This window comes from Hyla sarda, chromosome 11 (genome assembly GCF_029499605.1).
Source record: "Hyla sarda isolate aHylSar1 chromosome 11, aHylSar1.hap1, whole genome shotgun sequence".
Classification (NCBI taxonomy): Eukaryota; Metazoa; Chordata; class Amphibia; order Anura; family Hylidae; genus Hyla; species Hyla sarda.
Window position 1 is genome coordinate 31,812,295 of NC_079199.1, and position 14,076 is coordinate 31,826,370.

Consider the following 14,076-nt stretch of genomic DNA (forward strand, 5'->3'; position numbering starts at 1 on the left):
AGCGCAGGCTGCTTCAGCTGCCGCCGGATAGCTGTTTACGGTGCCCCGTGAGCTCCGGTGATGTCTCTTACCTGTCCTCGGGGCTCCGGCGCATCCTTTTCGGGATCCCCTGCTTCATCGGCGCTCTCCATCAACGTCATCATGTCGTTGCGCACGCCGTCCCGTCATCCAATAGGAGCGGCGTGCGTAGCCACGTGATGGCGGCGACGGAGAGCGCGGATACCGGAGAAGCAGAGGCCTTGCCAGAGCATCGGGGATACCCCGGGGATGCAGCGACAGCGATGGACGGCGACATCCCGGGCAGCGGTGACGGTCCGGAGCGGCGGGGACAGGTGAGTACAACTTCCTCTAACAGTGGTCTACAACCTGCAGACCTCCAGATGTTGCAAAACTATAACACCCAGCATGCCCGGACAGCCGTTGGCTGTCCGGGCATGCTGGGTGTTGTAGTTTTGCAACATCTGGAGGTCCGCAGGTTGTAGACCACTGTCCTATACTTTACATTGCACGGATTCCCCAACATGCGATGGTTTCAACAAACGATGGTCCGTTTGGAACGGATTACCATCGTATGTTGAGGAACCACTGTAGTTTCTAATTCAAAAAATGTTTATACCTCTCCCTTAGTAGGGCCCTAGGTGGTGGCTCACTTTACCTGCTCCTCATCCTGATCTTGTACACAGGGTACTATGGTGGAATCTCTGTATCTCCATATACCTCCTGTTTCACATTGAGGAAATTTCTTCAGCATCTGGTAGAAAAAAAATTGTGCTATGTGCCATCAGCATACAAATACTATATTATCGAGCTGTTCTCCCCTAGAAACACTGCTTTAATGATTCCAACATATGGCCTGTACACCATACATCAGCACAAAGCGAGACATCTTAAGACAACAGTAGATGTAAAGTGTAATAATTATGTGTAATGTGACAAGTTTTTATATAAGCACACTGGGAAAAATCCTGTCAACATTGAACAGTTTTCCAGTTTTATGCAATGACTATGAGGCTTTGTGCGTGTATTGTAAGACTCATTTTGATCCCTAAAAACATCATTTATGTTGCAGATCAGTTGCGGAAAATAAGTAGTGCTATTGCACCAAAATAAATCAATTCCCGATTCATAATGTACACTTATGGACTCCTGTTGGGTTTGGTAAGAGAGTATGGTGCAGGCTTGGGAGCTGATTCAATGCCATACCGGACGGGTGACAGCTGCTATCTGCAGTAATGACCGACATTCTGATGTTGGTCATTTAATTGCTTAGATGCCACGATCCAAAACGATCACAGCATCTAAAAAGTCTGGACATGCATCATTGGTCATTCAGTGTTCTGTTTGGCACTTGGCATAATTTAATTTCAGGGTGCCGATCAGTTGTCATGGCAGCCCGAGGCCTCAATGCTAACCTTGACTGCTCTGCTCATACGCTCTGCCTATGATAGGCTGCACCATCAGAGATTTGATAACATAGAACAATTTTTGTTTTGATACATGTAAGCTATCAAATAATTGGAATAAAAGGCCCGGGGGGGTGTTTAAAAAAAGTAAAAAATAAAAATAGAATAAAATTCCCCCAGTAATAAACATTCAAATCCCTTCCCCCTTCCCATTTCCTAGACAAAAAAGAAAAAAGTCTGTCAGCTTTATTGCCCCAACTTTTTTTTCTGGCTTTGTACAGATACATTATACAGTAAAATGAAGGGTAACAACTTGTTCCCCCAAAAATAAGCCATCCATGTTAGCGGAAAAATAAAAATGTTTGTGTCTTAGAGGGTTAAAATTGAGAAAATGTAAGGAAAAAAACATCTGAATTCTAGAGGTGGGGTGGTGAGGTCCTCAAAGGGTTAAAATCGGTTGCACATCTGCAGACTGTGAATGTACAATTAAAAATGAGCTGAAATTCAGATCTCAAGGTGCAGACAAAATTCAAACTATAACCGAGTAGGGTGTAGCTGGTTTCTCTATAATCACGTGTTTTTTTTATTAATGATAAAAATCATATATAAAGTATATATGAAAAGCTGGAATACGAGCAGGGCCCTTGCTACAGATTAAAAAAAATAAAATATATATATATATATATATATGAACAATAGAACGATAAAATTGGTCACAACATATAAGGTAATAGAAATAATTGAACAGTGTGAAATGCCACCTTGCAGGACTAAGACTCAGTTAGTCTCAATTAAAATTGTGTAAGAATAAATGCCGGCAGTGTGACTGATAAGGTTGCATAATGAATATCTCAATAGCAACAGTCTTGGAATATATCTGTCATAGATTTAAAGAATAAGTCTTAGTAGCAGAAATACCTCTGAGATATAAACACAGGATTTTCCATCAAGCACCTGCCATTAGTTTAGATGCCCTCGTTTTTTAATGTACTTGTATAGTGGTTTCATCTCTACTTTTACATTTTATCCTTAATTTTTTATTTCTACCTGCATTACTAATTCTATTATTCTTACTCCTATCCTTAATACTTATCTTTTCATTTATTTTCATTCTCATTCTTCTTTTCCTTTTTAATTATTTTTATTCTATATTCTTAAATTTTTTAAATCTTTATTTAATTTTATTTTCATTTACATTTATTTTTCCAGTCCCATTTATGATTGTCATTTTATTTGACATGATTACATATACGTTATTTCAGAACTACACTTACCTAACAACCCACCACACTGCATTCATTGAAAGCATATTTATATTTATCTATTTGCTCTTTTACTGCTGTCATTTCAAAACATCAGAAAAATAATTAGGCTTTTAGCTAGTAATCTCCTTCTTCAGACATTGATGGTAAACACCACTTTTGTGTGTATATATATATATATATATATATATATATATATATATGGTCTAACCTGATTTTCTATTTACCATGAAACTCCTGTTCCTGACCAGCAAGTTCCAGGACAGACATTCAAATTACCAACAGAGGTGTGCCAGTTAAGGGGCACAGTATATAAGTCCACCATGTCCAAGTCAGTCCTATTAAACCATTGATAAAGGGGAACCTCCCACGAAATGCGTCTGGCATAATCCATCCTACTACTTTGACCAGTATTGCCACCTTTCTGCATTTACCTACCTTTGAGTCCATCCCTCGCCCAGTGTTGCTGTCTTCCCAAACTGGGACCACCGCCGTGTGTGTTCGAGATCCTCAAGCTCTAAGGCTGGGTTAAAACCAAGTTTTTGCAATACAGTTACCGTATCAGGTTTTTGATTTAAAAAAAAACGGATTCCTCAAAACCTGACTAAACTGTATCAAAATGTGTGTACAAATTTGAATCCGTATATGGTTGAAAACCGTATACAGTTTGAAAAATGATGTCCGGTTGCATCCGTTTTTTAAGAAAAACATATACGTTTTTTACTTTTCACTCCATTATGAATAAAGTATTACTTGTTTTTCAATACGGTTCCGTACAGTTTTCAAATTGAAAATTTATACGGGAACTGTAAAAACGTCGTGTGAACCCAGCCTAACTTCCCCATGAGGATGCCTGGATCATCAGTGCCAGCACTATCTCAGCTGCCCCACTTCTGCCACCTCGAGCCGGATGCCGATCCGTGCCAGTGAGCAGCAGAGAAAGCCGACACTTCCACGCTGCACTTACAACCAGCGCAACTTAGCGATATCCATTGCTAGCAACAATCCCCTATATTGCTGATTCTCACCAACGATCCCCGCTGACCTTCTGGAACCACAGGTATTACGTTCCCTTGGCCGGGAGCTACCCGTGCCAACCTGTGGGAACCGACAGCAAGGACACCAGTTTTATATCTCAGCGGTATTTCTGTTACTAAGACTTATTCTTTGAATCTATGACATAGATACAATCCAAGACTGTTACTATTGATATATTCATTATGTAACCTTATTAGTCACACTGCCTGCATAAATTCTTACGCAATTTTAATTGAGACTAACTGACTCTTAGTCCAGCAAGGTGGCATTTCACACTGTTCAATTATTTTGGGATTTGTAAAGCCGGTGTACATTTTATCTAATATAATATCACTACATCAGGACATGGAGAGAACATCTGCTTCATAGGTTTAGCTAAAAGTTTCCCCATCGTACATTCCTATGATAGGTAAAGTGTGAAAAAACTTCTTTCCTTTACAAAAAACTCCTTTTGAACTGAAATAATACTGCCACATTTGTTTTGCAATACTAAGACTTGAAGCAATGGAGACATGAATATATTTATAGCTCAAAGTTAGCTGTGAAGTAGTTGTTACATCTCTGAGCATCAAGTGAGATCCAAGAAGATCTCAGAATAATCATAACATATGGACTACGACATCTGTAGCAGTTATATCAGTGTGAAGTATCAGTCTAATACTAAACAACAGTGAAAAAAATTAACAAAAACAAGCAGTATATAAAGCTTGTTTTTTTTTTATTTTATTTTTTTGCCAAGTCTGACCTTCCATATCGGTGCATAAGCTGAAAAAAACAATTATAATTAGTGACACTGTACTGCTAACCGGCCCAAGGGTCAATTTTTTTTTTATCTATGGGGCCTCATCAGCTTAAAACACAGGTAAACACAGGTAAACAATACAAAAAGGCTGTCCAGCGCTTGAAAAATTCTTTATAGGCCTTAGGTTTACTTAAAAATACAACATGATACACACCTGATTGACCACCTGCTGTCACATATGGGCAGTGATACAGTGCTCTCTAGTTCTACCCAGAACCCCTATCCCAGCCTATTGCATAGTCACCCTAAACAGCGACTCCACAACTTGAAGACAAACCCCACCCTGAATAAGTGCTGGGTCATCACAGGCTAAAATAACAAACTGCAGCAAAACAGTAAGGTCAGGGAAAACAGTCAGAACACAATAGGTAAACACGCACTAAATACAATACTACAAGGAAGACAAACTAACAGAAAGGATTGTCAGTGAGCCGAGCCAGAAAGGCAAGAGGACAGCAAAAGTACAGAATCGGGTATAAAAATAGCCTTTTTTTGCTCCTAAAAGCAGCCTTATTTGGGACTAGAACTGTCACGATGCCGGCTGGCAGGAGGTGGATCCTCTGTGCCAGAGAGGGATTGGCGTGGACCGTGCTAGTGGACCGGTTCTAAGTCACTACAGGTTTTCACCAGAGCCCGCCGCAAAGCGGGATGGTCTTGCTGCGGCGGTAGTGACCAGGTCGTATCCACTAGCAACGGCTCAACCTCTCTGGCTGCTGAAGATAGGCGCGGTACAAGGGAGTAGACAGAAGCAAGGTCGGACGTAGCAGAAGGTCGGGGCAGGCAGCAAGGTTCGTAGTCAGGGTGGATAGCAGAAGTTCTGGTACACAGGCTTTGGACACACAAAACGCTTTCACTGGCACAAGGCAACAAGATCCGGCAAGGGAGTGCATGGGAGGAGGTCAGATATAGTCAGGGACCAGGTGGAAGCCAATTAAGCTAATTGGGCCAGGCACCAATCATTGGTGCACTGGCCCTTTAAGTCTCAGGGAGCTGGCGCGCGCGCGCCCTAGAGAGCGGAGCCGCGCGCGCCAGCACATGACAGCAGGGGACGGGAACGGGTAAGTGACCTGGGATGCGATTCGCGAGCGGGCGCGTCCCGCTGTGCGAATCGCATCCCCGACGGCCATGACAGTGCAGCGCTCCCGGTCAGCGGGACCGACCGGGGCGCTGCGGAGAGAGAGACGCCGTACGCGCTCCGGGGAGGAGCGGGGACCCGGAGCGCTAGGCGTAACAGTACCCCCCCCTTAGGTCTCCCCTTCTCTTTGTCCGGTAACTGCCCCCCCTGGGAAGAGGACACCGGGAAAGGATGGAGGGATTCCTCAACGGAAGGCAGTACAGCAGGAGTGGGAATGGGGAGGGAGGGCAGAGGGCGAGGCCTGGCACGGGGCAGTGTGACACCAGGACGAGGACCACGAGGAGGCATCGAGGCTTGCCTGACTGGACTGGGAGGGGGGGAGAGGCACTTCTTAAGGCGGGCAGAGTCCATAACGACCTTAGGGAGACCGGATACAGGAGGAACCACAGGGTCACGGCAGGGAGTACTGGGAACCGGTTTAAGGCAGTCCTTGAAGCAAGAGGTACCCCAGCTCTTGATCTCCCCTGTGGACCAATCCAGGGTTGGGGAATGGTGTTGAAGCCAGGGTAGTCCAAGGAGAATTTCAGAAGTGCAATTGGAGAGGACCAAAAACTCTATTTTCTCATGATGAGGTCCGATGCACATTAGGAGGGGCTCCGTGCGGAAACGCACGGTGCAATCCAACCTGGCTCCGTTGACCGCGGAAATGTGGAGTGGCTTGACAAGACGGGTCACAGGGATGCGGAATTTATTCACCAAGGACTCCCGAATAAAATTCCCAGAGGCACCAGAGTCCAGGCAGGCCACGGCTGAGAGGGAAGAGCTGGCTGAAGAAGAAATCCGTACAGGCACCGTGAGACGTGGAGAAGCCGACTTAGCATCAAGAGACGCCACACCCACGAGAGCTGGGTGCGAGCGTGCGTTTCCCAGACGTGGAGGACGGATAGGGCAATCCACCAAAAAATGTTCGGTACTGGCACAGTACAGACAAAGATTCTCTTCCTTACGGCGATTCCTCTCTTCCAGGGTCAGGCGAGACCGATCCACTTGCATGGCCTCCTCGGCGGGAGGCCTAGGCGCAGATTGCAATGGAGACTGTGGGAGAGGTGTCCAGAGATCTAAGTCTTTTTCCTGGCGGAGCTCTTGATGCCTCTCAGAAAAACGCATGTCAATGCGAGTGGCTAGATGAATGAGTTCATGCAGATTAGCAGGAGTATCTCGTGCGGCCAGAACATCTTTAATGTTGCTGGATAGGCCTTTTTTAAAGGTCGCGCAGAGGGCCTCATTATTCCAGGAAAGTTCAGAAGCAAGAGTACGGAATTGTATGGCGTACTCGCCAACGGAAGAATTACCCTGGACCAGGTTCAGCAGGGCAGTCTCAGCAGAAGAGGCTCGGGCAGGTTCCTCAAAGACACTTCGAATTTCCGAGAAGAAGGAGTGTACAGAGGCAGTGACGGGGTCATTGCGGTCCCAGAGCGGTGTGGCCCATGACAGGGCTTTTCCAGACAGAAGGCTGACTACGAAAGCCACCTTAGACCTTTCAGTAGGAAACTGATCCGACATCATCTCCAAGTGCAGGGAACATTGCGAAAGAAAGCCACGGCAAAACTTAGAGTCCCCATTAAATTTGTCCGGCAAGGACAGGCGGAGGCTAGGAGTGGCCACTCGCTGCGGAAGGGGTGCAGGAGCTGGCGGAGGAGATGGTTGCTGCTGAAGTTGCGACTGAAGTTGGTGCACAATGGTGGACACTTCCGACAGCTGGTGGGTTAGATGGGCGATCTGTCGGGATTGCTGGGCGACCACCGTGGTGAGATCAGAGATATAAGGCAGGGGAACCTCAGCGGGATCCATGGCCGGATCTACTGTCACGATGCCGGCTGGCAGGAGGTGGATCCTCTGTGCCAGAGAGGGATTGGCGTGGACCGTGCTAGTGGACCGGTTCTAAGTCACTACAGGTTTTCACCAGAGCCCGCCGCAAAGCGGGATGGTCTTGCTGCGGCGGTAGTGACCAGGTCGTATCCACTAGCAACGGCTCAACCTCTCTGGCTGCTGAAGATAGGCGCGGTACAAGGGAGTAGACAGAAGCAAGGTCGGACGTAGCAGAAGGTCGGGGCAGGCAGCAAGGTTCGTAGTCAGGGTGGATAGCAGAAGTTCTGGTACACAGGCTTTGGACACACAAAACGCTTTCACTGGCACAAGGCAACAAGATCCGTTAAGGGAGTGCATGGGAGGAGGTCAGATATAGTCAGGGACCAGGTGGAAGCCAATTAAGCTAATTGGGCCAGGCACCAATCATTGGTGCACTGGCCCTTTAAGTCTCAGGGAGCTGGCGCGCGCGCGCCCTAGAGAGCGGAGCCGCGCGCGCCAGCACATGACAGCAGGGGACGGGAACGGGTAAGTGACCTGGGATGCGATTCGCGAGCGGGCGCGTCCCGCTGTGCGAATCGCATCCCCGACGGCCATGACAGTGCAGCGCTCCTGGTCAGCGGGACCGACCGGGGCGCTGCGGAGAGAGAGACGCCGTACGCGCTCCGGGGAGGAGCGGGGACCCGGAGCGCTAGGCGTAACAAGAACTAACTACAAACAAGCTAAAGTGTCTAATATAACCTCAAAATGTTAACTTGTGACTTTTATAAAACACTTCAAGCATCTTAAAATGTTACTGCACTTGAAAAACATTTTTTTTACATGTCACGCATTTTAACACATCAGTCTAGATCTTATCCTTGATACACCCACTGATCTCTAGATTTAGGTGTGTGAAGTGCATTGCTACCAATTCAGACTTACAATGGAGCCTGTGTACTGGAATCAGAGGAGCTGAGCACCGAGGTGAGCTGTTGTGGGCTTTTCCTGGCCATATCTAGTTTAATAAACTAAACATTTTTTTTTTTTTTTTGAGGGTGCACTTCAAAGTTCTGAAATGTATATTATTTTCTTGGAAACTACCCTAACACAGTCATTAGAAGACTATGCTCAGTTTATGGAACTCAATGAACACCAGCCTACCTCTAAAGTATTCCTTTTAGATGTGAACCTTGCTGGTACAAATGCCCACTGGACTGATAGATGTATTGTTAGCAGGAATTCAATAAAGTCTTAATTATGCTGAATGCTATATACCGAATTATTATACTGAATGATATTACTAAATCTATCTATATATGAGCTCGGCTTTGCCTGCTCTATAAAATGCGGCTTGCAAATAGAACAGAATATTGAAAGTGACAGTTTCCCTGCAAACTGTGTTGTAATAAAATTAATGTCACTGGTCTTTTGGAAGTTTTCCATTCCCAGATGGCCTTTTTCTCAAATGGGGCCCCTGCCAATTGTCATGACATTACAACAGCTCATGCAAGAAAAGTGGATTTCTCAGGACCCTAAAAAATCATCCTAGTCTCCTCTCTGTTATGAGATTTTGTTGAAAGCTAGCTGTAACCAATAAAGGGGCTAGGATAGAAGGATAGTAATTATAAAAGAGGCAAATAGATCTTTGGTAAATAGCTTGTAAAGGTGTGTTCTCCATGGGCCAATAGGGCTGTCATAACAAGCACTGATCCTGATCGGAGCTCATAAAATAGACCTTCACACAGCTCAGTCAGTCACTGACCAGTCACTGACTGGATCGTACGTGTAGCTCTTTAACTTCATCATTGATGGCCGCACATTACCCATGTCAGGATCCGGACTGGTATGCGGAGAGGACACTGGTGGTGGATCCTCTGTGTCAGTGAGGTGATCGGAATCTAAGGGGTTACTGGTTTTCACCAGAGCCCGCCGCAAAGCGGGATGGACTTGCAGCGGCAGGTAACCCCCAGGTCGTTCCACACGATAGCGACTCAACCTCACTGACAGCTGAGACAGGCGCGCTACACAAGGACTAGACAGAGGCGAGGTCAGACGTAGCAGAAGGTCAGGGCAGGCAGCGAGGTTCGTAGTTAGGGGCAACAGCAGAAGGTCTGGGTACACAGGCTTGGGAACACACAATAACGCTTTCTCAGGGAACAAGGCAACAAGATCCGTCAGGGAACGGAAGGGGAAGCAGACTTTTATGGACAAGGAACAGAGTGAAGCTGATTAGACTGATTGGGCCAGGCACCAATTAGCGGTGCCCTGGCCCTTTAAATCTGAGAGCCCCGACACGAGCGCGCGCCCTAGAGAGCGCGCACCGGGACCCAGCAGGAGATCGGGACAGGTGAGTGGGACAGGATGCGATCCGCGGACGGGCACATCCCGCTAGGCGGATCGCATCCCTGCCGGGCACAACAGAACAGCGTCTCCGGTCAGCGCTGCTGACCGGAGCGCTGCAGAGCAGAAGATGCCGCAAGCGCTCCGGAGGAGGAGGGGGACCCAGAGCGCTCGGCGTAACAACCCATTTACCTCCCATACCTGATCTTCGTAACTGACCTGATCCTATCAGATTTAGGCTTTGTTCACACATCGTATTTCAGTTTCATTGCAGTACTATAACAGTACGACAATGGTACTGTAATGCAACTGCAACGTGTGAACACAGCCTTAGTGCAGCTTTCTGTATTTCCTTATAAGACTAAAAGTTATACCAAACAAGAACCTATATGTAATGAATAATTGCAAAAAATTCTAGTCCACATAGCAAACTACCTCTCCAGCAGTTCCTAGTATGGTTATGTGCATTACTTTATTTCACAGCCAGCATAATTCCTGTCCTACTATGTAATGAGCAGTGCAATTTAATTCTCTGCAGGAATCCGCAGCTATCTAAAGAAATGTAGCATGAACAAGTAAAAGGCAACAGAGTATTATTATATGCATATATTTAAGATTCCACAGGATAGGGGATAACAAGCTAATCCATGCCGGTTTGACCTCTGAGACCTCCACTGATCTTCTGAATGGAGGACAACCTCTGTCTTCAATCCAGATGATTACAGTTTGTCATCCGTCGGCTAAAACAATCGGTTGTTGTTAAATTTCACTCGAAGAATTTAAAATTTTATGATTGAAATAATTTTTTATTCAATTTTATTCTAATTTGTATGGACACCTTATGGATATGGAGTCCTCCATAGAAGGACAGGGTGTGACCAAAGAATGGCCTGCACCCGGTTGGGAAGTCTAATTTAGTCTAAGTTGATTTGAATATTGAGAAACACATAGGAGCAGCTCTAGAAAAAAAGTGTACAACTGCTAATGAGCTTCATCTTTATCATGTTCTGCAGGTGTCTGTGAGAAACAGCTCCCGATGGTGCAAGCATATGTAGTAGACATTCACAATCCAAAACTGTAGATACAAAGTAATGCTGTACTCACCATTGTTGGCGTCCAAATTCTTTATTGATATATACTCACATGACAGGTTAAAAGGCCATAAAGTCTACGGGGGTGTACTGTAAAGGCAAACGCCGTTTTTGTGACGGGAGGCACGAAAACGGCGTTTGCCTTTACAGTACACCCCCAATAATCTTTATGGCCTTTTAACCTGTCATGTGAGTATATTTCAACAAAGAATTTGGACCCCAACAACGGTGAATGCAGCATTACTTTGTATCTACAGTTTTGGATTGTGAATGTCTACTTCATATGCTTGCACGTTCGGGAGCTGTTTCTCACAGACACCTGCAGAACATGATAAAGATGAAGCTCATTAGCAGTTGTACACTTTTTTCTAGAGCTGCTCCTATGTGTTTCTCAATATTCAAATCAACTTAGACTAAATTAGACTTCCCAACCGGGTGCAGGCCATTCTTTGGTCAGACCCTGTTAAATTTCACTCGAAGAAGAAAAAGTTTTATGATTTAAATAATTTTTTTATTCAATTTTATTCTAATTTGTATGGACACCTTATGGATATGGAGTCCTCCATAGAAGGACAGGGTCTGACCAAAGAATGGCCTGCACCCGGTTGGGAAGTCTAATTTAGTCTAAGTGGATTTGAATATTGAGAAACACATAGGAGCAGCTCCAGAAAAAATGTACAACTGCTAATGAGCTTCATCTTTATCATGTGTCTGTGAGAAACAGCTTCCGATGGTGCAAGCATATGTAGTAGACATTCACAATCCAAAACTGTAGATACAAAGAAATGCTGTACTCACCATTGTTGGTGTCTCCAAATTCTTTATTGAAATATCTGACATGACAGGTTAAAAGGCCATAAAGACTACGGGGGTGTACTGTAAAGGCAAACGCCGTTTTCGTGCCGGGAGGCTGCACCCCCTGTAGTCTTTATGACCTTTTAACCTGTCATGTGAGTATATTTCAACAAAGAATTTGGACCCCAACAACGGTGAGTGCAGCATTACTTTGTATTTACAGTTTTGGATCTATAAAAAGTGTAGCTGAAGGCAGAGAACTTTTGAGTAATGTTTCCAATTTATCATACATTTACATTGCTATTTTTACATATTTTATATAATTTTATTCATGTTTTTCAAAAATCTAAATGCTACCAATTTGCCTAAAAATGAACACAGAGGGGACTTTTTCTGCAGAGCTATAAATAACTCCTTCGGATTGTGAGAAGCGGTTGCCAGGGGCTTTGCTTACTTTACGTCATTAATGAAACATAGTCTATTCTTAGGCATCTGACATTATTTGTGTGACTGTACTGCTGTAAAGCATCCCACCACAAGGCCTGCTGCATTTAATGAGAAGGGGGAACAACATATTACTGCATTCCAACTCCTCCAAATCAAGAGTAACTGCATTTCTATAATAATCCAGTCCTAGGAGACGGGCTCTGCTCAGAATCATTGGTAATTTTCTGTACCCTTGTAAGCAGAGAGTCAAGTCTTAATTTAGACTGCGTGTTGTGTGGGTGGAAACTCTATTCAACGGTGTATTCATTTATTTTTGTAATTATCATATACAAGATTATCATTATGACAAGAAGAAACTCAGGTACATCTCAAGTCAAAGAAAGTGATGCAGTTAGCCCTAGAAATGTTCCCATTTATCAATGGGTTAATGGTTTTGAAGAGACTGTCTCATGATGACATGTCCCATTAGAGAATATGCATGTAAGAGTGGAGGGTCCTGTGCTGTGACCCCCTATACATGAAATCATATACCTGCTTACAAGGAATTGCCAGAGGAGGTAATATTTCTTGTTTGTTTGGAGTCTCCGCTTTTAGACCCCCACCGATCTCTAGATATAGCTGGTAGAAGTGCATGGCTGTGCGCTTTACTCATTGATGATCCGACTTGTTGCAGGCATTGGGTTCCTGGATCTTCTGCAATGAGTCAGACTCCAAACAATCAAAACATTTCACATGACAGTATTGCCTCAATCCCTTGGCAATAGTCATCATATACAGTATGTACAGCAAATGTGTACTAAGAAGTATGGAGCATGCTCAAGAGCAGAGTAAGGCTGGGTTCACACTACGGAATGTCTGGCAAGAAATTTTCCAGGTGGACACTCCATGCACAGCAGCGTCGGCTAACTCAGTTGGCGCTAGGACTGCTCCGATACGTGCCCTCAACATGGACGGTAATAAATATCCTAGCAGAACTGCCCAAAAAATTGAACAGACTTACTCTTTTAACGGAGTTAGAACTTTGAAATTCTGCGGCAAAATTCTTGAAAACAGAATAGGTTAAAACAATGGAAGGCTGCTGCACAGGAGTTTCCGAGAGAAATACTATCAGAAATTCCCATAGTGTGAACCCAGCCTTAGAAACATAGAAGACTGGCAACTGAAAAAGACATCCCAGTCCATCGAGTCTGCTTTTACATTATTTCCTTTTTATTTAGAGTAAATACATGTTGATTTTGAGCAACATCTACTGGAAGATTGCTCCAAGCATCTACTTCTGTTTCAGTTAAATTATATTTTCTGACATTTAAGGGAATGTGTCACCATTTTATTTTTTTTTCAATAAAAAAAATGATTATATCAAGGTAAAGCATTTCATGTACGTATTTAGTTTTAGGACAATGTAGTTTTAATGTTATTTATCAACTAGCTGAGTATCCGGCGTTGACCAGTTTTTCCTTCCTAATCCTTGTTGGGGAGGAAAATAAAAAAAAAGGAGGAAGCTTTTGACTTCATATCCCATCCTTCATATCCCATATATTGTTGTCATATCCCAACCCCATATCCCGTCCTCATATCTCAACCTCATATCCCGCCCTCATATCCTGACCTCATATCCCGTCATCATATATCAACCTCATATCCTGACCTCCTATGCCATCTTCATATCTCGACCTCATATCTCGTCCTCCTATCCCGTCCTAATATCCCGACCTCATATCCTGTCCTCATATCCTGACCTCATATCTCGTCCTCCTATCTCAACCTCATATCCCGTCCTCATATCCCTTCCTCATATGCCAACCGGATATCCCATCCTCATATCCCGACCGCATATCCCATCCTCATATCTCAAACTCCTATCCCGTCCTCATATTCCATCCTCATATCTTAACCTCATATCCCATCTAGGGATCGACCGATATCGTTTTTTTAGGGCCGATACAGATACCGATAATCGGTGGAGGTTAGGGCC

At 44.6% G+C, this 14,076-nt stretch overlaps 1 protein-coding gene and 1 long non-coding RNA gene across 3 annotated transcripts in view; one reads left to right on the forward strand and one right to left on the reverse strand.

The window, feature by feature from the left end:
* The window catches only part of LOC130295888 (deubiquitinase DESI2-like), a 107,541-nt gene that overhangs the window by 12,086 nt on the left and 81,379 nt on the right, over positions 1-14,076 (forward strand). The gene's annotated exons all lie outside the window — the stretch shown is intronic.
* Positions 1-14,076, reverse strand: part of LOC130295892 (uncharacterized) — a 136,365-nt gene that overhangs the window by 10,579 nt on the left and 111,710 nt on the right. The window contains exon 3 of the long non-coding RNA XR_008849038.1: positions 656-751. This is a non-coding gene — a long non-coding RNA (uncharacterized LOC130295892). The remainder of the gene's footprint in view (positions 1-655; positions 752-14,076) is intronic.